The following is a 27500-nucleotide window of genomic DNA, read 5'->3' as shown; positions in this document are numbered from 1 at the left end:
ACAGAGCTTTTTAACAGGTTCAGTAGCGTATGTGTGTGTGCGTCTGTGCGTCTGTGCGTGTGTGTGTGTGTGTGTCTGTATCTTCATCAGCAGCTTGCATGACTTCTTTAAGTGCATCAGGACCTAAAAAGGCAAGGTGCTCTTATTATTAGAATGGGAGTCAGTGTGAGTCCATCTATCTACACAGGTTCAGCAGAGTGAGTCCATCTATCTACACCGGTTCAGCAGTGTGAGTCCATCTATCTACACAGGTTCAGCAGTGTGAGTCCATCTAGGTTCAGCAGTGTGAGTCCATCTATCTACACGGTTCAGCAGTGTGAGTCCATCTATCTACAGGTTCAGCAGTGTGAATCCATCTATCTACACAGGTTCAGCAGTGTGAGTCCATCTATCTACACAGGTTCAGCAGTGTGAGTCCATCTATCTACACAGGTTCAGCAGTGTGAGTCCATCTATCTACACAGGTTCAGCAGTGTGAGTCCATCTATCTACACAGGTTCAGCAGTGTGAGTCCATCTATCTACACAGGTTCAGCAGTGTGAGTCCATCTATCTACACAGGTTCAGCAGTGTGAGTCCATCTATCTACACAGGTTCAGCAGTGTGAGTCCATCTATCTACACAGGTTCAGCAGTGTGAGTCCATCTATCTACACAGGTTCAGCAGTGTGAGTCCATCTATCTACACAGGTTCAGCAGTGTGAGTCCATCTGCACAGGTTCAGCAGTGTGAGTCCATCTATCACAGGTTCAGCAGTGTGAGTCCATCTATCACAGGTTCAGCAGTGTGAGTCCATCTATCTACACAGGTTCAGCAGTGTGAGTCCATGAGTCCATCTATCTACACAGGTTCAGCAGTGTGAGTCCATCTATCTACACCGGTTCAGCAGTGTGAGTCCATCTATCTGCACAGGTTCAGCAGTGTGAGTCCATCTATCTGCACAGGTTCAGCAGTGTGAGTCCATCTATCTGCACAGGTTCAGCAGTGTGAGTCCATCTATCTACACCGGTTCAGCAGTGTGAGTCCATCTATCTACACCGGTTCAGCAGTGTGAGTCCATCTATCTACACCGGTTCAGCAGTGTGAGTCCATCTATCTACAGGTTCAGCAGGTTCAGCAGTGTGAGTCCATCTATCTACACCGGTTCAGCAGTGTGAGTCCATCTATCTACACAGGTTCAGCAGTGTGAGTCCATCTATCTACACAGGTTCAGCAGTGTGAGTCCATCTATCTACACAGGTTCAGCAGTGTGAGTCCATCAGCAGTGTGAGTCCATCTACACCGGTTCAGCAGTGTGAGTCCATCTATCTACACAGGTTCAGCAGCAGTGTGTGTAGACAGTGTGTTTAATGCTATGTAATATGGCATGTGTATATTATGAAATAGTATGTTAAATGAATAGTATGTAAAAGTGTGTGTGTGTGTGTGTGTGTGTGTGTGTGTGTGTGTGTGTGTGTGTGTGTGTGTGTGTGTGTGTGTGTGTGTGTGTGTGTGTGTGTGTGTGTGTGTGTGTGTGTGTGTGTGTGTGTGTGTGTGGTCAATGTCTTCTATCCTTGTGGGATCCAAAAATCCCCACAATTCCCCACAAGGATAAGAAAACAAGGCAAATTCTCCCCCGTGACGACATTTCCCACATCCCCATAATTTTATGTCCCCACAAGGATAGAAGAACATAACGCGTGTGTGTGTGTGTGTGTGTGTGTGTGTGTGTGTGTGTGTGTGTGTGTGTGTGTGTGTGTGTGTGTGTGTGTGTGTGTGTGTGTGTGTGTGTGTGTGTGTGTGTGTGTGTGTGTGTGTGTGTGTGTGTGTGTAGAATACATGTCACATAGTTAATGATTGATACATGCGGCCCGTCTTTCTGTGCACACAATGACGTACTTTTCCCTATAGAGCCCTTTGACATGAATGATTTCACCTACTTGAAGCCTGTTACTGAGGATCATTATACCGAGACAGACGAGACCTTACAAGGTCTAACCAGCCACTATGGAAACACAAGCACACGTGTCCTGTTATATCAATGCAACATCTCAAGTAACAGGACGAAGACCACATTCATTCACCCAATAAACCTGTCTTGTCTGATGATATTATCACATGGAAAGATGTCTTATATCATTCTCTGTAATGACCAGTTCTTTAATGATACTTGATCCTAAAAGACGTTCTGATGATATTGAACTGAATTTATGTACCTCCTGTCATCGAGGGCCAGTGGTGGAAAAAGTCCCCAGTTGTCTTGAGTGAAAGTAAAGATACCTTAATAGAAAATGACTCACGTTTAAAAAAAAGTGATAGTCACCCAGTAAAATACTACTTGAGTAAAAGTATTTGCTTTTAAATATACTCAAGTATCACAGGTAAATGTAATTGCAAAAATATACTTAAGTATCAAAAATTGAAGTAAAAGTATAAATCATTTCAAATTCCTTATATTAAGCAAAGCAGACAGCACCATTTTCTTGTTATTTTAATTTACAGATAGCCAGGGGCCCACTCCAACACTCAGACATCATTTACAGATAGCCAGGGGCCCACTCCAACACTCAGACATCATTTACAGATAGCCAGGGGCACGCTCCAACACTCAGACATCATTTACAGATAGCCAGGGGCACGCTCCAACACTCAGACATCATTTACAGATAGCCAGGGGCCCACTCCAACACTCAGACATCATTTACAGATAGCCAGGGGCCCACTCCAACACTCAGACATCATTTACAGATAGCCAGGGGCCCACTCCAACACTCAGACATCATTTACAGATAGCCAGGGGCCCACTCCAACACTCAGACATCATTTACAGATAGCCAGGGGCCCACTCCAACACTCAGACATCATTTACAGATAGCCAGGGGCCCACTCCAACACTCAGACATCATTTACAGATAGCCAGGGGCACGCTCCAACACTCAGACATCATTTACAGATAGCCAGGGGCACGCTCCAACACTCAGACATCATTTACAGATAGCCAGGGGCACGCTCCAACACTCAGACATCATTTACAGATAGCCAGGGGCACACTCCAACACTCAGACATCATTTACAGATAGCCAGGGGCCCACTCCAACACTCAGACATCATTTACAGATAGCCAGGGGCACGCTCCAACACTCAGACATCATTTACAGATAGCCAGGGGCACGCTCCAACACTCAGACATCATTTACAGATAGCCAGGGGCACGCTCCAACACTCAGACATCATTTACAGATAGCCAGGGGCACGCTCCAACACTCAGACATCATTTACAGATAGCCAGGGGCCCGCTCCAACACTCAGACATCATTTACAGATAGCCAGGGGCACGCTCCAACACTCAGACATCATTTACAGATAGCCAGGGGCCCACTCCAACACTCAGACATCATTTACAGATAGCCAGGGGCCCACTCCAACACTCAGACATCATTTACAAACCAAGCCTTTGTGCTTAGTGAGTCCATCAGATCAGAGGCAGGATGGATGACCAGAGATGTTTTCTTGATAAGTGCGTGAATTGGACTATTTTCCTGTGTTGGGAAAATGTATGGAGTAAAAAGTACATAATTTTCTTAAGGAATGTTGTGAGGTAAAAGTTTTTTAAAAATGTAAATAGTAGGCCTCCCTAGTCGTGTAGCGGTCTAAGGCACTGCATGGCAGCTCTAGCTGGCTGAGTGTTGCAGCTGGCTGAGTTACTACATATTCTGGTTCCATACCGGGCTGTGTTGCGGCTCTAGCTGAGTTACAACATATCCTGGTTCCATACCGGGCTGTGTTGCAGCTCTAGCTGAGTTACTACATATCCTGGTTCCATACCAGGCTGTGTTGCAGCTCTAGCTGAGTTACTACATATCCTGGTTCCATACCGGGCTGTGTTGCAGCTGGCTGAGTTACTACATATCCTGGTTCCATACCAGGCTGTGTTGCAGCTCTAGCTGAGTTACTACATATCCTGGTTCCATACCGGGCTGTGTTGCAGCTGGCTGAGATACTACATGTCCTGGTTCCATACCGGGCTGTGTTGCAGCTCTAGCTGCGTTATTACATATTCTGATTCCATACCGGGCTGTGTTGCAGCTCTAACTGCGTTATTACATATTCTGGTTCCATACCGGACTGCAAGGCAGCTCTAGCTGCGTTATTACATATCCTGGTTCCATACCGGGCTGTGTTGCAGCTCTAGCTGCGTTACTACATATCCTGGTTCCATACCGGGCTGTGTTGCAGCTGGCTGAGTTACTACATATCCTGGTTCCATACCGGGCTGTGTTGCAGCTCTAGCTGAGTTACTACATATCCTGGTTCCATACCGGGCTGTGTTGCAGCTCTAGCTGAGTTACTACATATCCTGGTTCCATACCGGGCTGTGTTGCAGCTGGCTGAGTTACTACATATCCTGGTTCCATACCGGGCTGTGTTGCAGCTCTAGCTGAGTTACTACATATCCTGGTTCCATACCGGGCTGTGTTGCAGCTCTAGCTGAGTTACTACATATCCTGGTTCCATACCGGGCTGTGTTGCAGCTCTAGCTGCGTTACTACATATCCTGGTTCCATACCGGGCTGTGTTGCAGCTCTAGCTGAGTTACTACATATCCTGGTTCCATACCAGGCTGTGTTGCAGCTGGCTGCGTTATTACATATCCTGGTTCCATACCGGGCTGTGTTGCAGCTGGCTACGACCTGGAAACCCCTGAGGCGACACACAGGGACAGGTTTGGGATGTCCTTGTCCCATCGTCATCTGGGTCAGGGAAGGGTTTGGGATGTCCTTGTCCCATCGTCATCTGGGTCAGGGAAGGGTTTGGGATGTCCTTGTCCCATCGTCATCTGGGTCAGGGAAGGGTTTGGGATGTTCTTGTCCCATCGTCATCTGGGTCAGGGAAGGGTTTGGGATGTTCTTGTCCCATCGTCATCTGGGTCAGGGAAGGGTTTGGGATGTTCTTGTCCCATCGTCATCTGGGTCAGGGAAGGGTTTGGGATGTCCTTGTCCCATCGTCATCTGGGTCAGGGAAGGGTTTGGGATGTCCTTGTCCCATCGTCATCTGGGTCAGGGAAGGGTTTGGGATGTCCTTGTCCCATCGTCATCTGGGTCAGGGAAGGGTTTGGGTCCCCTTGTCCCATAGTGCTCTAGCGACTCCTGTGGTGGGCCGGGCGCATGCAGGCTGACCCGGTCGCCAGTTGGACAGTGTTTCCTCCGACACATTGGTGCGGCCGGCTTCCGGGTTAAGCCAAGTGTCAACAAGCAGGAGGATGCATGGTTCTCGACCTTTCGCCTCTCCCAAGTCCATACGGGAGTTGCAGCGATGGGACAAGACTGTAACTACCAATTGGATATGACGAAAAAGGGTTTACATTATTTTTTATTATAATAAATAATATATACAGTATATATAAATATAAAGTACAGATACCCCCCCCCCCAAAAGAACTTAAGTATTACTTTCAAGTATTTTTACACCACAGATCACAGTGTATTATGGGATGTACCTCAGCCCAATCTATCCCATTATACTTGTCAATATTGTAGCAAAGTCAGTCCAGACCAGGGCTTGAACCTGTGACCTTGAGATTGTCAACCCAGGACCTTACTGTAGCTGTAACGCCAAGAGATCTGAACCTCTTGGCTAGGTCGCTAAGTGTTGGGCCAAGGTCGCTAGGTGTTGGGTCAAGGTCGCTTGGTGTTGGGTCAAGGTCGCTAGGTGTTGGGTCAAGGTCGCTACTATATTCAGGGAACAAGTATTGAAAAGTACATTAGATGAATACAGGATTAGTTTGAATACACACATTTCCTATCATAATGAAATGAATAACCATGACCTTGTCTGGATTAAAGCAACATCCTAGCCTGTTCTAGTGAACCAGATTGAATCAGAGAGTAACAGGAAATCCTGTGTCTTTGTTAGTATTAAATCACCTAATGTGATTTCTGTCAAAGTCCGAGGGCGTCCCAAATTGCACCTAGTCAAAAGTAGTGCACTATTAAAGGAATAGGGTGCCATTTCAGATGGGCCCTGGTTAAAAGTAGTGCACTATTAATGGAATAGGGTGCCTTTTCAGATGCAGCCTTTGGACGTTTGTTGTGTACTTCAGAGATGAAAATCCCTGGCTCATAACCAGGTCATAAAGGCAAGAAATAGGGCAGGATTATACACTGGTGGGCCCCGTCCCAAATGGCACCCTATTGGCCCATAGGGCTCTGTTCAAAAACATTGCACTATGTAGTGAATAGGATGCTATTTGAGCCGCAGGTTTACTGTAACGTAATATAACCAGGGACCTAGTTTAGGATTCCTCCATCTCTTCTCCTCCCCTTTCCCCTCCATCTCTTCTCCTCCCCTTTCCCCTCCATCTCTTCTCCTCTTCCTCCCTCATTCTCTCCATCTCTTCTCCTCTTCCTCCCTCATTCTCTCCATCTCTTCTCCTCTTTCTCCCTAGTTCCTTCCATCTCTTCTCCTCCTCTAACTCATTGTAACATCATGTCACAATGTTTATTAAATAAACCAATTCACCATCAGAGACCAACCAACGTAGCCAAAGGACTACAAAACAATCACCTACAACAAAGGCTCCCGTCTCCCAGTTTCACTGCATTAGGTTCCATTCATAACTCCACTTCAAAGGCTAACCAGTTTCACTGCATTAGGTTCCCTTCATAACTCCACTTCAAAGGCTCCCATCTCCCAGTTTCACTGCATTAGGTTCCCTTCATAACTCCACTTCAAAGGCTCCCATCTCCCAGTTTCACTGCATTAGGTTCCCTTCATAACTCCACTTCAAAGGCTCCCATCTCCCAGTTTCACTGCATTAGGTTCCCTTCATAACTCCACTTCAAAGGCTCCCGTCTCCCAGTTTCACTGCATTAGGTTCCCTTCATAACTCCACTTCAAAGGCTAACCAGTTTCACTGCATTAGGTTCCCTTCATAACTCCACTTCAAAGGCTCCCATCTCCCAGTTTCACTGCATTAGGTTCCCTTCATAACTCCACTTCAAAGGCTCCCATCTCCCAGTTTCACTGCATTAGGTTCCCTTCATAACTCCACTTCAAAGGCTCCCATCTCCCAGTTTCACTGCATTAGGTTCCCTTCATAACTCCACTTCAAAGGCTCCCATCTCCCAGTTTCACTGCATTAGGTTCCCTTCATAACTCCACTTCAAAGGCTCCCGTCTCCCAGTTTCACTGCATTAGGTTCCCTTCATAACTCCACTTCAAAGGCTCCCGTCTCCCAGTTCACTGCATTAGGTTCCCTTCATAACTCCACTGGCCATACGAGAGAAGCGTCTTCGATCAATACCATTCAGTTGTGTTGTACTAAAATAAAATATTTTATTTCATGGGGCACGAGGCTATTGTTACGATGAAGCAGCCAGTTTAAGTGCCTTTGAGTGCACTGCTGCCTTCCAATACAATCTAAACAGGCAAATGTTACAGAGTCAACGATCTGTGATATAGATGTTTCCATTCTGTCAGATGATGATAGTTGTTGATGGTAGTGACATCATGCGGAGAATACATTCTTTACCCAACCGTATTCTAAATGCAATCACCATGGTTACGTCTAGACGGGCCAACCGCTGAACTAAATGACAATCTACAAGATGCATGTTCCGTTCATTCACCTTGCCTCATGTTTCAGACTTGGCACAGTGTAAAATGTACATACACGACCGCAATGAATTCCATTATCCAGAATCACGCTCATGTGTCTCCAGAATGTCAACATAAAAGAATGCCACTCGCATGGAGGGAAATCATGCCTTGACATTCTCCGTCTAACAAACAGGGGCTGCTATGATGTGGCCACCTTTAAAAAAGCACTGTGTCACACGAGTTGATCAACTATAGACCAGCGATGTAAATGCCAGCCTGGCTATTACCGATATAAAGGTGCCTTTTGAGACAGTCATAGACAGCAGTCATGGACAGCAGTCATAGACAGCAGTCATAGACAGCAGTCATGGACAGCAGTCATGGACAGCAGTCATGGACAGCAGTCATGGACAGCAGTCATAGACAGTTGGGATGCATCCTCCTCTTACAGGGCCAGGAGTGTTTCCACACCACATGACCTGATAAATATCATGTAACTGGGGCCCAGAGGTTCTACCAGGTCAGGGCACATGGACTAGTCCCAGTTGTATACAGTGCATTTGGAAAGTATTCAGACCCCTTTGACTTTTTCCACTTTTTGTTACGTTACAGTCTTCTTCTAAAACTGATTTAAAAAAAAAATTAAATTCCGCAATCTACACACAATACCACATAATGACAAAAAAAAGTTTTTATGGGGTTTTCACATTTTTAGCAAATGTATAAAAAAATTGAACAAATAAATTACTTGTTTACATAAGTATTCAGACCCTTTGCTATGATACTCAAAATTGAGCTCAGGTGTGTCCTGTTGCCATTGATCATCCTTGAGTTTCTACAGCTTGATTGGAGAACACAGTGGCCTCCATTATTCTTAAATGGAAGAAGTTTGGAACCACCAAGACTCTTCCTAGAGCTGGCCGCCCGGCCAAACTGAGCAATCGGTTGAGAAGGGCCTTGGTCAGGGAGGGGACTAGGAACCCGATGGTCACTCTAACTGAGCTCTAGAGTTCCTCTGTGGAGATGGGAGAACCTTCCAGAAGGATAACCATCTCTGCAGCACTCCACCAATCAGGCCTTTATGGTAGAGTGGCCAGACAGAAGCCACTCCTCAGTGAAAGACACATGACAGCCCGCTTGGAGTTTGCCAAAAGGCACCTAAAGACTCTCAGACCATGAGAAACAAGATTATCTGGTCTGATGAAACCAAAATGTAACACTTTGGCCTGAATGCCAAGCGTCACGTCTGGAGGAAACCTGGCACCATCTCTACGGTGAAGCATGGTGGTGGCAGCATCATGTTGTGGGGATGTTTTTCAGTGGCAGAGACTGGCAGACTAATCGGGATTGAGGAAAAGATGAATTGAGCAAAGTACAGAGAGATCCTTGATGAAAACCTGCTCCAGAGCGCTGAAGACTGGTTCACCTTCCAACAGGACAACGACTGTAAGCAAACAGCCAAGACAACGCAGGAGTGGCTTCGGGACACGTCTCTGTATGTCCTTGAGAGGCCAGCCAGAGCCCAGACTTGTCCCAATCTTAACATGTCTGGAGAGACCTGACCTGAAACTAGCTGTGCAGCGATGCTCCCCATCCAACCTGACAGAGCTTGAGAGGATCTGAAAAACTCCCCAAATACATGAACGCCAAGCTTGTAGTGTCATTCCCAAGAAGACTAGAGGCTGGAATCGCTGTTAAAGGATCTTCAACAAAGTGTTGAGTAAAGTTCTGAAGACTAAACGTGTAAACGTGACATTTCAGTTTTCTACTTTTAATAAATTAGCAAACATTCCTAAAAAAACTGTTTTAGCTTTGTCCTCAAGGGGTTTTGTGTGTAGATTGATGAGGAAAAAAACAAGTGAATCCATTTTAGAATAAAGCTGTAACGCAACGAAATGTGGAAAAGGTCAAGGGGTCTGAATACTTTCTGAATGCGCCGAATGTCATCGTAACACCAAACAAATTGAGTGTTCGGAACCAACAAGACTTTTCCTAGAGCTGACCGCCCGGCCAAACTGAGCAATCGGTTGATCAGGGAGGGAAGTTAACAATATACTGTAGCAGAAACAGATATGGGAGTCAGGATACATATGGGAATTGTATGGGGTTCATTGCTGTGTCAACCTCTTATAATAACACACTGTATGGCTCAGCTAAAACACCATAACATGAGCCATACATGTTCAACATCACGGTTTAACTGACACTTTACATGTCATATCCAAGACACACAGACACTGGAGTACACACACACACACACACACACACACACACACACACACACACACACACACACACACACACACACACACACACACACACACACACACACACACACACACACACACACACACACACACACACACACACACACACACACACCACAGAACATCTGTCTAAAGCCCTGAGGCCAGCCACTAAGCTGAAACATTTCCACCTTAATGAAATCCATGACAGATCTCTCAGAGGTCAGAGGTTACGGGTTAAGCCCAAACAGCTTTTCATCACTGATGGGGGAATAAACAACCACCAGAGATTCCAGGATACCAGTTTGGTCTTTCCTCCATCCTAGAAAGCATTGAGAGTCCTCTTTACAGTGTGTTGTTTTTACACAACAACAAAAAGCAAGGGACATCATTGTGACTAAAAGACCAACTCGACATGTTTCAAATCCCCACACGTAGAGGCTCCGAGAAGACAACCACATTAACCTGCTATTCACTTCTATAGTTCTTTCTTCTCATTGACTAATTAAACCAAGAACAGACCAACACCATTAGAACTGTTCTGAAGATGATGGGAGTCTCTTGTCCATCCTAAAAATGGTTCCAGAAGATCTTGTTGTAAAAAACAAATTTCAGAATCAGATATCACCAGGGAGAGCCAAACCAGGCAATGTGTTCCAAATGGCACCCTATTCCCTATATAGTGCACTACTTTTGACCAGAACCCTATAGGACCTATGGGCCCTTGTCAAAAGCAGCGCACTATGAAGGGAATAGGGTTCCATTTGGTATGCAGACAAGCTCAGAACGGGAACCTATAACAAGGGAGTCACAAACATTAAGAAGATCAATAGATTTAGCTGCTGTATCGTTCAACCTAAAACGTTTCATTGACAAAATAAAACACATTTAACAATCCAAACCTGCCCGATTCCATCTAAAATACATGGTGTCAATATTTATCATTTACTGAAGATTGAGTCTGACAACATTCCTTTAATTGATATTACACAGTCTTCACAACAGGAAACAGGAAATGTACTTCCAAAATACAAAATCATTCGACAAACTTTTCATTTCCGACCCCATAAAAATGTGTAATTGAGGGCCAGTCAGTGGTCAGTCAGTCATAACCTTGAGAGAGATTGGAGGTGATTTTAAAAACGTTCATATCCCCTCTCACAGTAGACATAAAGATGATTGGATACCTTAATGGTGATATCTGTGTATGATGGATGGAGGTTGGTTCAAAAGGCTAAGGTGAGGTACATATTGAACCAGCAAGACAATCCTCAACTGTTACAGTCCACTGGCTATCACAGGTTCATGGAGGGAGTCCTCAACTCTCAGAGTCCACTGGCGATCACAGGTTCATGGAGGGAGTCCTCAACTCTCAGAGTCCACTGGCTATCACAGGTTCATGGAGGGAGTCCTCAACTCTCAGAGTCCACTGGCTATCACAGGTTCATGGAGGGAATCCTCAACTCTCAGAGTCCACTGGCGATCACAGGTTCATGGAGGGAGTCCTCAACTCTCAGAGTCCACTGGCTATCACAGGTTCATGGAGGGAATCCTCAACTGTTACAGTCCACCGGCTCTACAGCCGTATTTATGATTGACAATAGACCGCTTTTTCCAGACGTGGTGGTGTCTTTGGCTGTGTGTGTCAGTGTGTGTGTAGGCAAAGGGCTGGTCAGTAAGCATTTCACAGTAGTGTGTGGGTAGAGTCTAGCGAGTGTGTGGGTAGAGTCTAGCGAGTGTGTGGGTAGAGTCTAGCGAGTGTGTGGGTAGAGTCCAGTGAGTGTGTGGGTAGTGTCCAGTGAGTGTGTTGGTAGAGTCCAGTGAGTGTGTTGGTAGAGTCTAGTGAGTGTGTGGGTAGAGTCCAGTGAGTGTGTTGGTAGAGTCCAGTGAGTGTGTTGGTAGAGTCCAGTGAGTGTGTTGGTAGAGTCTAGTGAGTGTGTTGGTAGAGTCCAGTGAGTGTGTGGGTAGAGTCCAGTGAGTGTGTGGGTAGAGTCCAGTGAGTGTGTGGGTAGAGTCCAGTGAGTGTGTGGGTAGAGTCCAGTGAGTGTGTGGGTGGAGTCCAGTGAGTGTGTGGGTAGAGTCCAGTGAGTGTGTGGGTAGAGTCCAGTGAGTGTGTGGGTGGAGTCTAGTGAGTGTGTGGGTAGAGTCCAGTGAGTGTGTGGGTAGAGTCCAGTGAGTGTGTGGGTAGAGTCCAGTGAGTGTGTGGGTGGAGTCTAGTGAGTGTGTGGGTGGAGTCTAGTGAGTGTGTGGGTAGAGTCCAGTGAGTGTGTGGGTAGAGTCCAGTGAGTGTGTGGGTGGAGTCCAGTGAGTGTGTGGGTAGAGTCCAGTGAGTGTGTGGGTAGAGTCCAGTGAGTGTGTGGGTAGAGTCCAGTGAGTGTGTGGGTAGAGTCCAGTGAGTGTGTGGGTGGAGTCTAGTGAGTGTGTGGGTAGAGTCCAGTGAGTGTGTGGGTAGAGTCCAGTGAGTGTGTGGGTGGAGTCTAGTGAGTGTGTGGGTAGAGTCCAGTGAGTGTGTGGGTGGAGTCTAGTGAGTGTGTGGGTAGAGTCCAGTGAGTGTGTGTGTAGAGTCCAGTGAGTGTGTGGGTGGAGTCTAGTGAGTGTGTGGGTAGAGTCCAGTGAGTGTGTGGGTAGAGTCCAGTGAGTGTGTGGGTAGAGTCCAGTGAGTGTGTGGGTGGAGTCTAGTGAGTGTGTGGGTAGAGTCCAGTGAGTGTGTGGGTAGAGTCCAGTGAGTGTGTGGTTAGAGTCCAGTCAGTGTGTCTAGTCAGTGTGTGGGTAGAGTCCAGTCAGTGTGTCTAGTCAGTGTGTGGGTAGAGTCCAGTCAGTGTGTCTAGTCAGTGTGTGGGTAGAGTCCAGTCAGTGTGTCTAGTCAGTGTGTGGGTAGAGTCCAGTCAGTGTGTCTAGTCAGTGTGTGGGTAGAGTCCAGTGAGTGTGTCTAGTCAGTGTGTCTAGTCAGTGTGTCTAGTCAGTGTGTCTAGTCAGTGTGTCTAGTCAGTGTAAGGGGAGTCAGTGTGTCTAGTCAGTGTAAGGGGAGTCAGTGTGTCTAGTCAGTGTAAGGGGAGTCAGTGTGTCTAGTCAGTGTAAGGGGAGTCAGTGTGTCTAGTCAGTGTAAGGGGAGTCAGTGTGTCTAGTCAGTGTAAGGGGAGTCAGTGTGTCTAGTCAGTGTAAGGGGAGTCAGTGTGTCTAGTCAGTGTAAGGGGAGTCAGTGTGTCTAGTCAGTGTAAGGGGAGTCAGTGTGTCTAGTCAGTGTAAGGGGAGTCAGTGTGTCTAGTCAGTGTAAGGGGAGTCAGTGTGTCTAGTCAGTGTAAGGGGAGTCAGTGTGTCTAGTCAGTGTAAGGGGAGTCAGTGTGTGGGTGGAGTCCAGTCAGTGTGTCTAGTCAGTGTGTGGGTGGAGTCCAGTCAGTGTGTCTAGTCAGTGTAAGGGGAGTCAGTGTGTCTAGTCAGTGTAAGGGGAGTCAGTGTGTGGGTAGAGTCCAGTCAGTGTGTCTAGTCAGTGTAAGGGGAGTCAGTGTGTCTAGTCAGTGTGTCTAGTCAGTGTGTCTAGTCAGTGTGTCTAGTCAGTGTGTCTAGTCAGTGTGTCTAGTCAGTGTAAGGGGAGTCAGTGTGTCTAGTCAGTGTAAGGGGAGTCAGTGTGTCTAGTCAGTGTGTCTAGTCAGTGTGTCTAGTCAGTGTGTCTAGTCAGTGTGTCTAGTCAGTGTGTCTAGTCAGTGTAAGGGGAGTCAGTGTGTCTAGTCAGTGTAAGGGGAGTCAGTGTGTCTAGTCAGTGTGTCTAGTCAGTGTGTCTAGTCAGTGTGTCTAGTCAGTGTGTCTAGTCAGTGTGTCTAGTCAGTGTGTCTAGTCAGTGTGTCTAGTCAGTGTAAGGGGAGTCAGTGTGTCTAGTCAGTGTAAGGGGAGTCAGTGTGTCTAGTCAGTGTAAGGGGAGTCAGTGTGTCTAGTCAGTGTGTCTAGTCAGTGTGTCTAGTCAGTGTGTCTAGTCAGTGTGTCTAGTCAGTGTGTCTAGTCAGTGTGTCTAGTCAGTGTAAGGGGAGTCAGTGCAACAAAAAAAACAGTCAATGCAAATAGTCCTGGTGATGATTTGATGATGATTTGATTCACTGTTCATCAGTATTATGTTTTGGGGGTAGAACATTTTCAGGTGCCTAATATGTCCCAAATGGTACCATATTCCCTATATAGTGCACTACTTTAGACCAGAGCCTTATTCCCTATATAGTGCACTACTTTAGACCAGAGCCCTATTCCCTATGTAGTGCACTACTTTAGAACAGAGCGTTATTCCCTATATAGTGCACTACTTTAGACCAGAGCCTTATTCCCTATATAGTGCACTACTTTAGACCAGAGCCTTATTCCCTATATAGTGCACTACTTTAGACCAGAGCCTTATTCCCTATATAGTGCACTACTTTAGACCAGAGCCTTATTCCCTATATAGTGCACTACTTTAGACCAGAGCCTTATTCCCTATATAGTGCACTACTTTAGACCAGAGCCTTATTCCCTATATAGTGCACTACTTTAGACCAGAGCCTTATTCCCTATATTGTGCACTACTTTAGACCAGAGCCGTATTCCCTATATTGTGCACTACTTTAGACCAGAGCCTTATTCCCTATATAGTGCACTACTTTAGACCAGAGCCTTATTCCCTATATAGTGCACTACTTTAGACCAGAGCCTTATTCCCTATATTGTGCACTACTTTAGACCAGAGCCTTCTTCCCTATATAGTGCACTACTTTAGACCAGAGCCTTATTCCCTATATTGTGCACTACTTTAGACCAGAGCCTTCTTCCCTATATAGTGCACTACTTTAGACCAGAGCCCTATTCCCTATAGAGTGCACTACTTTAGACCAGAGCCTTATTCCCTATATAGTGCACTACTTTAGACCAGAGCCTTATTCCCTATATTGTGCACTACTTTAGACCAGAGCCTTCTTCCCTACATAGTGCACTACTTTAGACCAGAGCCTTATTCCCTATATGTGCACTACTTTAGACCAGAGCCTTATTCCCTATATAGTGCACTACTTTAGACCAGAGCCTTATTCCCTATATAGTGCACTACTTTAGACCAGAGCCTTATTCCCTATATAGTGCACTACTTTAGAACAGAGCCTTCTTCCCTATGTAGTACACTACTTTAGACCAGAGGAAATAGGGCACATTTTGGGACTGACCCAGCCTAGGTAGGGGAGGGAGTGTAAAATAAATCCAAGGAACCCAAATGGATCAATTAAAAGGCCTTCATGAAAAACGAAATGTTGCCCGATGGTCTAAACATAATGTTGAATGCTTCATCGCCCTCTCTCCATCCCGGACCTATTGGCGTGGATTCCCCAGTCCAGTATTCCCAGATGATCGTGCTCTGGCTGAGATAAAGGATATTGCTCCCTCTCGGGATATTGGTTTTAGCGCGTGCCTGTGCCTCCCCGCCCCAGCTCCTTCAGACATACACAACAGATGTTACCGGAGTATTAAGGAGGTCATGGTGCCGGAGACACACACACACACACACACACACACACACACACACACACACACACACACACACACACACACACACACACACACACACACACACACACACACACACACACACACACACACAACGAGGAAGGATCGTGAGATGGATAGCCTTCATTATCATAACATCTGTGTAACTCACTTCTCCACGTTTCGCAATTCGGGATACATCTCTGGATCATGACAATACCATGGGGGTTTTCCACTTTTTTTTCATTACGTTCCATTATTTTCCTTCCCTTAAAAGTATTACCATACAATTAAATAATCTACAAGTATCCTATTCATTTGGTTTATGTATCTATTTTATAGTGTAAAAATGGCATCGGCAAATGGCATTACCAGTTATTGATGTAAACATCACGATACCGACGGGAGTTTAATTTTAATCTCTCGAAACACTTCTATGCACTGACAGTTGTTTCTTTCTGCGTAAAATATGTTAAATATATACATGCGCCTTCTTACCTTTAAAGCAGAACGCCGTCCACAGGTAAACAGCCGTACATACATATCCAAAACACCTCCGATGACGCATCGTACTTGTGGAATTAGAATCCGTCGTCTGCGCGCAGAGATCAAACTTCGGCTCGAGGAGGACGCTGCGACTCTTCTTTCAGACGCTGGATGTACCTTTGACGCGCGCTCTCTCTCTCTCTCTCTCTCTCTCTCTCTCTCTCTCTCTCTCTCTCTCTCGTTCTCTCTCTCTCTCTCTCTTGTTCTCCCTCTCTCTCTCTCTGTTCTCTCTCTCTCTCTCGTTCTCCCTCTCTCTCTCTCTCTCTCTCTCTCTCTCTCTCTCTCTCTCTCTCTCTCTCTCTCTCTCTCTCTCTCTCTCGTTCTCTCTCTCTCTCTCTCTCTCTCTCTCTCTCTCTCTCTCTCTCTCTCTCTCTCTCTCTCTCTCTCTCTTGTTCTCCCTCTCTCTCTCTCTCTCTCTTTCTCTCTCTCTCTCTCTCTCTCTCTCTCTCTCTCTCTCTCGTTCTCCCTCTCTCTCTCTCTCTATCTATTTAGCGTTTGTAAACTGTCACAACTTCACTAAACTCAAACGCAGAAGCACAAATTATTCTCTCTCTGTCGTTGCCTTTTCTCATTCTATCCCTTTCACTCTCTATTTATTAGTAAGGAACTCCGGACGCGGGGATAAACGTTTGCTCCACAGGTCAGGCAATTCACCTCGTTTCTGATCACGGTGGACAGGAAAGCCTACAAGCACCGTTCTCCAGTCAGCTGATACTGGATGACACAACCAGCTGTGCCAGTGCGTGCCAGTGTGCCCTCTTGGTAAATCGGTCGCGTTCCGCTGCTCAAACGTTGCACGCGTCAACCAGTGCCACGTCATCAACTGACAGATTGCTATAACCTATGATGTGGTTAACTAATACTTGAAGTGCCGATCCAGCCGTTTTAAAACATGGCTTGTGCCAGGAACGCGCCCATAGGTCACAACGACAGGGGGGCTTTGTTTATTGGTTGATTTGAATCCCCATTATCTTCAGCAGAAGCAGCAGCTACGGTCCTCTTCCTGGGGTCCACATAAAAACACTAAACATGACAAGTAACAAAAACACTCATACACTGACAAGGACAGTCACACAAATATAAAATACAACGATATACAAACGATACAACAACCAAAAAGTCCCCATGTCGTTGTATTTAGGCTCTACTTTGGGTGAAGAAAATACGAAGAATTTTTGCAAATCCAATCAGTTTTCCACGTTGATTCAACATCACATTTTATTTTTTTAGGTGAAATCAAATCAAATGTTATTTTATTGGTCAAGTACACATATTTATCACATCTTTATAACATATTTAGATGTTATTGCAGGTGTAGTGAAATGCCTGTGTTTCTAGCTCCAACAGTGCAGCTTCAACAGTGCAGCAGTATCTAACATTTTCACAACATACACAAATCGAAAAGTAAAAGAATGGAATTAAAAAATATATAAATATTAGGACGAGCAATGTTGGAGTGGCATTAACTAACATACTTAAGCAATAAGGCCCGAGGGAGTGTGGTATATGACCAATATACCACGGCTAATGGCTGTTCTTAGCCTCGATGCAAAGCAGAATGCCTGGATACAGCCCTTAGCCGTGGTATATTGGCCATATACCACAAACCCCCAAGGTGTCTCATTGCTATTATAAACTGGTTACCAAAGTAATTATAGCAGGAAAAACAAATGTTTTGTCATACCCGTGGTATACGGTCTGATATACCACGGCTGTCAGCCAATCAGCATTCAGGGTTCAAACCACCCAGTTTATAACGTAGAATAGAATACAGTATATACATATGAGTAAAGCAGTATGTAAACATTATTAAAGTGACCAGTAATTCCATGTCTATGTATATAGGGCAGCAGCCTCTAAGGTGCAGGGTTGAGTAACCGGGTGGTGATGGTTATTTAACAGGCTGATGGCCTTGATAAAGAGGCTGTTTTTCAGTCTCTCGTTCTCAGCTTTGATGCACCTGTACTGACCTCTCCTTCTGGATGATAGCACAGTGAACACACCGTGGCTCAGGTTGTTGATGTCTTTGATGATCTTTTTGGCCTTCCTGTGACATCAGGTGCTGTAGGTGTCCTGGAGGGCAGGTAGTGTCCCCCTGGTGATGCATTGAGAAGACCGCACCACCCTCTGGAGAGCCCTGCGGTGGCGGGCGGTGCAGTTGTCGTACCAGGCGGTGATACAGCCTGACAGGATGCTCTCAATTGTGCATCTCTGAACGTTTGTGAGGGTCTTAGGGGCCAAGTCAGATTTCTTCTGCCTCCTGATGTTGTGTGTACGCCGAGGAACTTTAAGCTTTCCACCTTCTCTGCTGCGGCCCCGTTGACGTGGATAGGGTCATGATCCCTCTGCTATCTCCTGAAGTCCACGATCAGCTCCCTCGTGTTGTTGACGTTGAGGTTATTTTCCTGACAACACTCCGCCAGGGCCCTCACCTCCTCCCTGTCAGCTGTCTCATTGTTGTTGATAATCACACCTACTACTGCTGTGCGTCTGCAAACTTGATGATTAGAGTTGGAGGCGTGCATGGCCACGCAGTCATGGGTGAACAGGGAGTACAGGAGGGGGCTGAGCACGCACCCTTGTGGGGCCCCAGTGTTGAGGTTTAGCGAAGAGGAGGTGTTGTATCCTACCTTCATCACCTTGGGGTGGCCCGTCAGAAAGCCCAGGACCCAGTTGCACAGGGCAGGGTTCAGATGAGCTTAAAGGGTAATATGTGTTGAAGGCTGAGCTATAGTCCATCAACAGCATTCTGACGTAGGTATTCCTCTTGTCCAGATGGGTTAGGGCAGTGTGCAGTGCGATTGCGATTGCATCTTCTGTGGATCTATCGGGGCGGTAATCCAATTGAAGGGGGTCTAGCATGTCAGGTAAGGTAGAGGTGATATGATCCTTAACTAGCGAGAGTCATTTAGTTCTGTTACCTTTGCTTTCTTGTGTACAGGAATAAAGACATGGAAACAACGTTGATTCAACCAGTTTTTGCCCACTGGGTTTCTCCCTCTGTCTTTTTTAAAATCTTCCCCTCAATTCCATATTCACCATCTTCCTTCTATCTACCTTTCTATCCCCCCCTCTCTCCCTCTCTCCCCCTCTCTTCCCCCTCTCTCCCTCTCTCCCCCCCTCTCTCCCTCTCCCCTCTCTTCCCCTCTCTCTCCCCCTCTCTCCCTCTCCCCTCTCTTCCCCTCTCTCTCCCCCTCTCTCCCTCTCTCCTCTCTTCCCCTCTCTCTCCCCCTCTCTCCCTCTCCCCTCTCTTCCCCCTCTCTCTCCCCCTCTTGCTCTCCCCCTCTCTCCCTCTCTCCCTCTCTCCCCCTCTCTCCCTCTCTCTTCCCCCTGTCTCCCTCTCTCCTCCTCTCTCTCCCTGTCTCCCTCTCTCCCCCTCTCTTCCCCCTCTCTCCCCCTCTCTCCCTCTCCCCTCTCTTCCCCTCTCTCTCCCCCTCTCTCCCTCTCCCCTCTCTTCCCCTCTCTCTCCCCCTCTCTCCCTCTCTCCTCTCTTCCCCTCTCTCTCCCCCTCTCCCCTCTCCCTCTCTTCCCCCTCTCTCTCCCCCTCTCGCTCTCTCCCCCTCTCTCCCTCTCTCCCTCTCTCCCCCTCTCTCCCTCTCTCTTCCCCCTGTCTCCCTCTCTCCTCCTCTCTCTCCCTGTCTCCCTCTCTCCCCCTCTCTCCCTCTCTCTCCCCCTGTCTCCCTCTCTCCCTCTCTCTCCCTGTCTCCCTCTCTCTCCCTCTCTCTCCCTCTCTCTCCCCCTCTCTCCCTCTCTCCCCTCTCTCCCTCTCTCCTCTCTTCCCCTCTCTCTCCCCCTCTCTCCCTCTCCCCTCTCTTCCCCTCTCTCTCCCCCTCTCTCCCCCTCTCTCTCTCCCCTCTCTCCCTCTCTCCCTCGCTCCCCCTCTCTTCCCCCTGTCTCCCTCTATCCCTTCTCTCCCTCTTTCTCCCTGTCTCCCTCTCTCCCTCTCTCTCCCTCTCTCCCCCTGTCTCCCTCTCTCTCCCTCTCTTCCCCTCTCTCTCCCTCTCTCTCTCCCTCTCTCTCCCTCTCTCCCCCTGTCTCCCTCTCTCTCCCTCTCTTCCTCTCTCTCTTCCCTTTCTTTCTGTTGTCTCAGTCTACATCCACAAGTATTGCACAAATGTCTCTCATCATCAGCGTTGCATTCATCCTCCTCTGCCTGTAAAAAGTGCACTGCTTCAGTTCTGTCTGGTCTCACCCTGCATGTACAAGCGGCTCGCCATCACCTAGCATCACATCAGCGCCCCCTCGGATGGGCCGACGGAGGCTACATCCCATATTGTACCCTAATCCCTATGAAATGCACTTCATTTGACCAGGCACTATAGTGAATAAGGTTGCAATAGGGACTGAACTGAAGGGTTAATGGAGAGAGTTGAGGGCGGTTGGAGAGGACTTACAGTACGTGATGAGTTGGCTCATTATTAGGACTTGTATACCGACCGCGTCCTCTTGAACGTTGTCCCCGTTAGGTCAGCAGATCGGTACATTATCGCAGTACAGCCAACCTTCTTCTTGACGTGGATTGTCTGGATGTTGTTGTAGAAGTAGGGACATCTTCTAAGAAGTGGCCTGGATGGTTAATGACATGCCTTTTCATTTAGATTTCAAGATCTCTTAAAACAAGAGTTAAATCAGGGAAAACAAGGGAATTCCCTACAATATCTGGACAGCGCAGGCCTCCCTTCAAAATAAAATGTTATCTCGATAGGATCAATGTTATGTGAAATAAAGTATAAATGATTGCAAAATAAATAAATGACTTTTTCAGGACCTTGAAAGACTTCACACAACCCACACCAAAGGAAAAATAGAGGAATGGAGGAAAGAAATGTATTTTTCAAGCCCTGGAGAAGACCTCTTGGAGAGGAGGTCACCACAGCAGCCATGCAGACTGCAGACAGTGACACTGAAATGAGACTGACCTTGTTCACCCTGAAGACAGCCTTTCTGGACCATCTAATAGTATCACTTCTCTGCTGCCACCCACACCTGCTCGCGGGTATACAAGGTGTGTGTGCTACAGACAGACAGACAAACAGAGTGACAGAGATAGATAGACAGAGAGACAGAGAGACAGACAGACAGCCAGACAGACAGAGTGACAGAGATAGAGAGACAGAGAGACAGAGAGACAGACAGACAGACAGACAGACAGACAGACAGACAGACAGACAGACAGACAGACAGACAGACAGACAGACAGACAGACAGACAGACAGACAGACAGGCAGACAGGCAGACAGTCAATCAGAGAGGCAGACAGACAGGCAGACAGAGACACTCTTGTCTTCCATATCTTCCTGTATCATGATTCTTTACCACAGGGGGATTGTTACTGTGGGTGACAGCCAACAAACTACATCCCAGCCTGAAACAACAGACTAACTGTCATATGTACATTCCTTCTCCAGGCCTGGTTATGTAGAACAGCGTTGCAGAGAGGTTGTTTGTGAAATATCAATGAGTTTTGTTGGAAAGACTGAGGCGTCTGCCGCGTAATTATGGAAGAGGGGTTGACAGCTAAGAATATCTAGAGGTGCTGCTGAAAAATAACAAGACACACACACACACACACACACACACACACACACACACACACACACACACACACACACACACACACACACACACACACACACACACACACACACACACACACACACACACACACACACACACACACACCTGTCTCAGATCTCCAGCATGGAATATTAAACAGTAGGTTGATATCAGACTACTCAGAGACAAGATGGAGTCCGTCCCTCCTTCCTCTTCTTTCATATTAACATAACACACTTCAAATCATCAGTTAGTCCCACATTTTTGTTTATTTTACATTTATTTAACTAGGCAAGTCAGTTAAGAACAAATTGCCTGTTCAGGGGTAGAACAACAGAGTTGTACGTTGTGGTCCTGTGTAGCTCAGTTGGTAGAGCATGGCGCTTGTAACGCCAGGGTAGTGGGTTCGATCCCCGGGACCACCCATACGTAGAATGTATGCACACATGACTGTAAGTCGCTTTGGATAAAAGCGTCTGCTAAATGGCATATATATATATATATACGTTGAACAACAGAGTTGTACGTTGTCAGCTCAGGGGTTTGAACTTGCAACCTTCCGGTTACTAGTCCAACGCTCTAACCACTAGGCTACCCTGCCGCAATCATTCAATATGCTGAAGATAGTTTGGGGGAATGTTTTACTTTTACAATACTAACATCTCAGTGAAATTATTATGACCAAAAGGTGATCAATGACTCACTGAAATAGGAATACAGATAAGACACTACAGAAATAGACACCATAGAAATAGACACCATAGAAATAGCCATCATAGAAATAGACATCATAGAAATAGACACCATAGAAATAGCCATCATAGAAATAGACATCATAGAAATAGACACCATAGAAATAGACACTATAGAAATAGACACCATAGAAATAGACACCATAGAAATAGACACCATAGAAATAGACATCATAGAAATAGACACCATAGAAATAGACACCATAGAAATAGACATCATAGAAATAGACACCATAGAAATAGACACCATAGAAATAGACATCATAGAAATAGACATCATAGAAATAGACACCATAGAAATAGCCATCATAGAAATAGACACCATAGAAATAGACATCATAGAAATAGACATCATAGAAATAGACACCATAGAAATAGACATCATAGAAATAGACACCATAGAAATAGACACCATAGAAATAGACATCATAGAAATAGACATCATAGAAATAGACACCATAGAAATAGACATCATAGAAATAGACATCATAGAAATAGACATCATAGAAATAGACACCATAGAAATAGCATAGAAATAGACACCATAGAAATAGACACCATAGAAATAGACATCATAGAAATAGACACCATAGAAATAGACATCATAGAAATAGACATCATAGAAATAGACACCATAGAAATAGACATCATAGAAATAGACACCATAGAAATAGACACATAGAAATAGACACCATAGAAATAGACATCATAGAAATAGACATCATAGAAATAGACATCATAGAAATAGACATCATAGAAATAGACATCATAGAAATAGACATCATAGAAATAGACATCATAGAAATAGACACCATAGAAATAGCCATCATAGAAATAGACACCATAGAAATAGACATCATAGAAATAGAAACCATAGAAATAGCCATCATAGAAATAGACACCATAGAAATAGACACAATAGAAATAGACATCATAGAAATAGACACCATAGAAATAGACACCATAGAAATAGACATCATAGAAATAGACACCATAGAAATAGACATCATAGAAATAGACACCATAGAAATAGACATCATAGAAATAGACACCATAGAAATAGACATCATAGAAATAGACACCATAGAAATAGACATCATAGAAATAGACACCATAGAAAGACACCATAGTAATGTGCCACCGTCCATCCCAACTTTACTAAGCGATAAATGGACAGACTCCTTACCTTTGTCTTTGCTGCTCTCTGCTGGTCAAAATATGAAAGAGTGCTAACTGTGGCCATCTTGTGGTGAGAAAGGAACATTACAATCAAATAGTTGATCAGCCATTGTTTTGTTTAATATGATTTAGTCAAACACATGAGACCCTTACATTGACCAGGTTTATTTCCAATACAATATTACACAACAAGTTGCAACATGTGAAAGAAAAGAGAGCTAGAGAGTGTGTGTGTGTTTGTGTGTGTGTGTGTGTGTGTGTGTGTGTGTGTGTGTGTGTGTGTGTGTGTGTGTGTGTGTGTGTGTGTGTGTGTGTGTGTGTGTGTGTGTGTGTGTGTGTGTGTGTGTGTGTGTGTGTGTGTGTGTGTGTGTGTGTGTGTGTGTGTGTGTGTGTGTGTGTGTGAGTGGATAAGAGCGTCTGCTAAATGACTTAAATGTAAATGTAATGTAAAGTGTGTGTGTGTGTGTGTGTGTGTGTGTGTGTGTGTGTGTGTGTGTGTGTGTGTGTGTGTGTGTGTGTGTGTGTGTGTGTGTGTGTGTGTGTGTGTGTGTGTGTGTGTGTGTGTGTGTGTGTGTGTGTGTGTGTGTGTGTGTGCAACATTGTGCATAAGAAGAATCCTGAATGTGTCGTTTGTATGTGCTGACTGACGACAGGAAAGAACATTTAGCAGGCAGGTGACTTTGTACATTTCTAACGCGACATAAATATATTCAAATAATAACATAGAGGTTTGGTGTAGGATATCAGTGGCTTGGTTATTGCTTATAGTCCCATGTACTTGTACATCACAGTGCTTGGAGTTTTGACTTGTAAACCAAAGTGTTTGGCTTGAATCCAAGGGTTTGAACAACACTTTATAGTTAGGCTGGTCCCAGATCTGTTTGTGCTCTTGACAACTCCACTACCGTCACTGCAAGACCATTTGTAGCCTGGTCCCAGATCTGTTTGGAATCATGGCACAAACAGATCTAAGGACCAGGCTAGTCAATTGGCATGACGATGAGTGAGGAGGATTTAGAGTGATGGCACAAACAGACTGGTAATCAGGCTACGTTGTATATAGTTACGTAAACAAGTGACTATGTGTTGTACAGTTTGGAGATGAAGTCCTTTTAGTAATGTAGCCTGAAACCCAGATCTGTTTTGTGCTAACATTCCACTCCGTGTACTCGGTGTCAAGTGCCAAACATGACATGACGATGGAGTGGAACGTTAGCACAAACAGACTGGTACCCAGGCTATCAGTGATGATGTACAGTAGTCATAATTACATTACGTGGTGTATTTTAGGACAAGGAAGTTGAATTCCACTTGCAGGTATAGGGGTTAGGGCTTCAAAGGTGAAGAGGTCGCGATAGACTTAGATTCTTCCAAAGGAAAATTTGGAGGGCGACCTCTAGGGTCAGGGGTTAGGGGTTGGTGACTTGGGCTAGAGAGAGAGAGAGGGAGAGATGGAGAAAAAGAGAGACAGAGAGAGGGAGAGGGAGAGAGAGTTAGGGGTTAGGGGTTGGTGACTGGGGCTAGAGAGAGGGGGGGAGAGAGGGAGAGAGAGAGAGAGAGAGAGAGAGAGAGAGAGAGAGAGAGAGAGAGAGAGGAGAGAGGAGGGAGAGTTAGAGAGAGTTAGGGGTTGGTGACTGGGGCTAGAGAGAGAGAGAGAGAGAGAGAGAGAGAGAGAGAGAGAGAGGGGAGAGAGAGAGAGAGGTAGAGAGAGAGAGAGAGAGAGAGAGAGAGAGAGAGAGAGAGAGAGAGAGAGAGAGAGAGAGAGAGAGAGAGAGAGAGAGAGAGAGAGAGAGAGGGAGAGAGAGAGAGAGAGAGGGGTTGAGTGACTGGGGAGAGAGAGAGAGAGAGAGAGAGACTGGGGAGAGAGAGAGAGAGAGAGAGAGAGAGAGAGAGAGAGGGAGAGAGAGGGGGAGAGAGAGGGAGAGAGTTAGTTTTTAAGGGTTGGTTACTGGGGCTAGAGAGAGAGAGAGAGAGAGAGAGAGAGAGAGAGAGAGAGAGGAGAGAGTTAGGGGTTAAGGGTTGGTTACTGGGGCTAGAGAGAGAGAGAGAGAGGGAGAGAGAGAGGGAGAGAGTTAGTTGTTAAGGGTTGGATCTGGGGCTAGAGAGAGAGGGGGAGAGAGAGGGAGAGAGTTAGGGGTTAAGGGTTGGTTACTGGGGCTAGAGAGAGAGAGAGAGAGAGAGAGGGAGAGAGAGGGAGAGAGTTAGGGGTTAAGGGTTGGTTACTGGGGCTAGAGAGAGAGAGAGAGGGAGAGAGAGGGAGAGAGTTAGGGGTTAAGGGTTGGTTACTGGGGCTAGAGAGAGAGAGAGAGAGAGAGAGGAGAGAGAGAGGGAGAGAGTTAGTTGTTAAGGGTTGGATCTGGGGCTAGAGAGAGAGAGGGGAGAGAGAGGGAGAGAGTTAGGGGTTAAGGGTTGGTTACTGGGGCTAGAGAGAGAGAGAGAGGGAGAGAGAGGGAGAGAGAGGGAGAGAGTTAGGGGTTAAGGGTTGGTTACTGGGGCTAGAGAGAGAGAGAGAGGGGGAGAGAGAGGGAGAGAGTTAGGGGTTAAGGGTTAAGGGTTGGTTACTGGGGCTAGAGAGAGAGAGGGAGAGAGTTAGTGGTTAAGGGTTGGTTACTGGGGCTAGAGAGAGAGAGAGAGAGGGAGAGAGAGAGAGAGAGGAGTTAAGGGTTAAGGGTTAAGGGTTGGTTACTGGGGGAGAGAGAGAGAGAGAGTTAAGGGTTAAGGGTTAAGGGTTGGTTACTGGGGCTAGAGAGAGAGAGAGAGAGAGTTAAGGGTTAAGGGTTAAGGGTTGGTTACTGGGGCTAGAGAGAGAGAGAGTTAGAGAGGGTTAAGGGTTAAGGGTTAAGGGTTAAGGGTTGGTTACTGGGGCTAGAGAGAGAGAGAGAGTTAAGGGTTAAGGGTTAAGGGTTGGTTACTGGGGCTAGAGAGAGAGAGAGAGAGAGAGAGAGAGAGTTAAGGGTTAAGGGTTAAGGGTTGGTTACTGGGGCTAGAGAGAGAGAGAGAGTTAGGGGTTAAGGGTTAAGGGTTGGTTACTGGGGCTAGAGAGAGAGAGGGAGAGAGAGAGAGTTAAGGGTTAAGGGTTAAGGGTTGGTTACTGGGGCTAGAGAGAGAGTTAGGGGTTAAGGGTTAAGGGTTAAGGGTTGGTTACTGGGGCTAGAGAGAGAGAGAGTTAGGGGTTAAGGGTTAAGGGTTGGTTACTGGGGCGAGAGAGAGAGAGAGTTAGGGGTTAAGGGTTAAGGGTTAAGGGTTGGTTACTGGGGCTAGAGAGAGTTAGGGGTTAAGGGTTAAGGGTTGGTTACTGGGGCTAGAGAGAGAGTTAGGGGTTAAGGGTTAAGGGTTAAGGGTTAAGGGTTAAGGGTTGGTTACTGGGGCTAGAGTTGGGGTAAAGCTTGGAGTTGTGTAACAAGCGTCACAGTATAGCTTCCTCCCATGTCCCTGGGCTCCAACCAACCAGGGATCCTCTTCCTCCCATGTCCCTGGGCTCCAACCAACCAGGGATCCTCTTCCTCCCATGTCCCTGGGCTCCAACCAACCAGGGATCCTCTTCCTCCCATGTCCCTGGGCTCCAACCAACCAGGGATCCTCTTCCTCCCATGTCCCTGGGCTCCAACCAACCAGGGATCCTCTTCCTCCCATGTCCCTGGGCTCCAACCAACCAGGGATCCTCTTCCTCCCATGTCCCTGGGCTCCAACCAACCAGGGATCCTCTTCCTCCCATGTCCCTGGGCTCCAACCAACCAGGGATCCTCTTCCTCCCATGTCCCTGGGCTCCAACCAACCAGGGATCCTCTTCCTCCCATGTCCCTGGGCTCCAACCAACCAGGGATCCTCTTCCTCCCATGTCCCTGGGCTCCAACCAACCAGGGATCCTCTTCCTCCCATGTCCCTGGGCTCCAACCAACCAGGGATCCTCTGCCTCGTAAATACACATGACCCCCCTCTTGGGGGGCTGTGTCCGGTACTTAGCAGGTGTTGAGAGCAGTGGTCGGGGACTTGGTCAGGATCTTCAATGTCTGGCACTAAGGTACATTTGAAGAGATGAGGATGGTAGGATGTAGGGGTTAGGATGTAGGGGTTAGGATGTAGGGTGTAGGGGTTAGGATGGTAGGGGTTAGGATGTATGGTGCAGTGGTTAGGATGTAGGGTGTAGTGGTT

The 27500-nt window shown here is 46.5% G+C and overlaps 1 pseudogene; it reads right to left on the bottom strand.

Moving 5' to 3' along the window:
* Positions 1-16032, bottom strand: part of LOC124020735 — a 90365-nt pseudogene extending 74333 nt beyond the window's left edge.
* Positions 16033-27500: the final 11468 nt, after the last annotated feature.

This window comes from Oncorhynchus gorbuscha, unplaced genomic scaffold (assembly GCF_021184085.1).
Source record: "Oncorhynchus gorbuscha isolate QuinsamMale2020 ecotype Even-year unplaced genomic scaffold, OgorEven_v1.0 Un_scaffold_893, whole genome shotgun sequence".
Classification (NCBI taxonomy): domain Eukaryota; kingdom Metazoa; phylum Chordata; class Actinopteri; order Salmoniformes; family Salmonidae; genus Oncorhynchus; species Oncorhynchus gorbuscha.
This window is presented reverse-complemented; position numbering and strand designations above follow the sequence as displayed.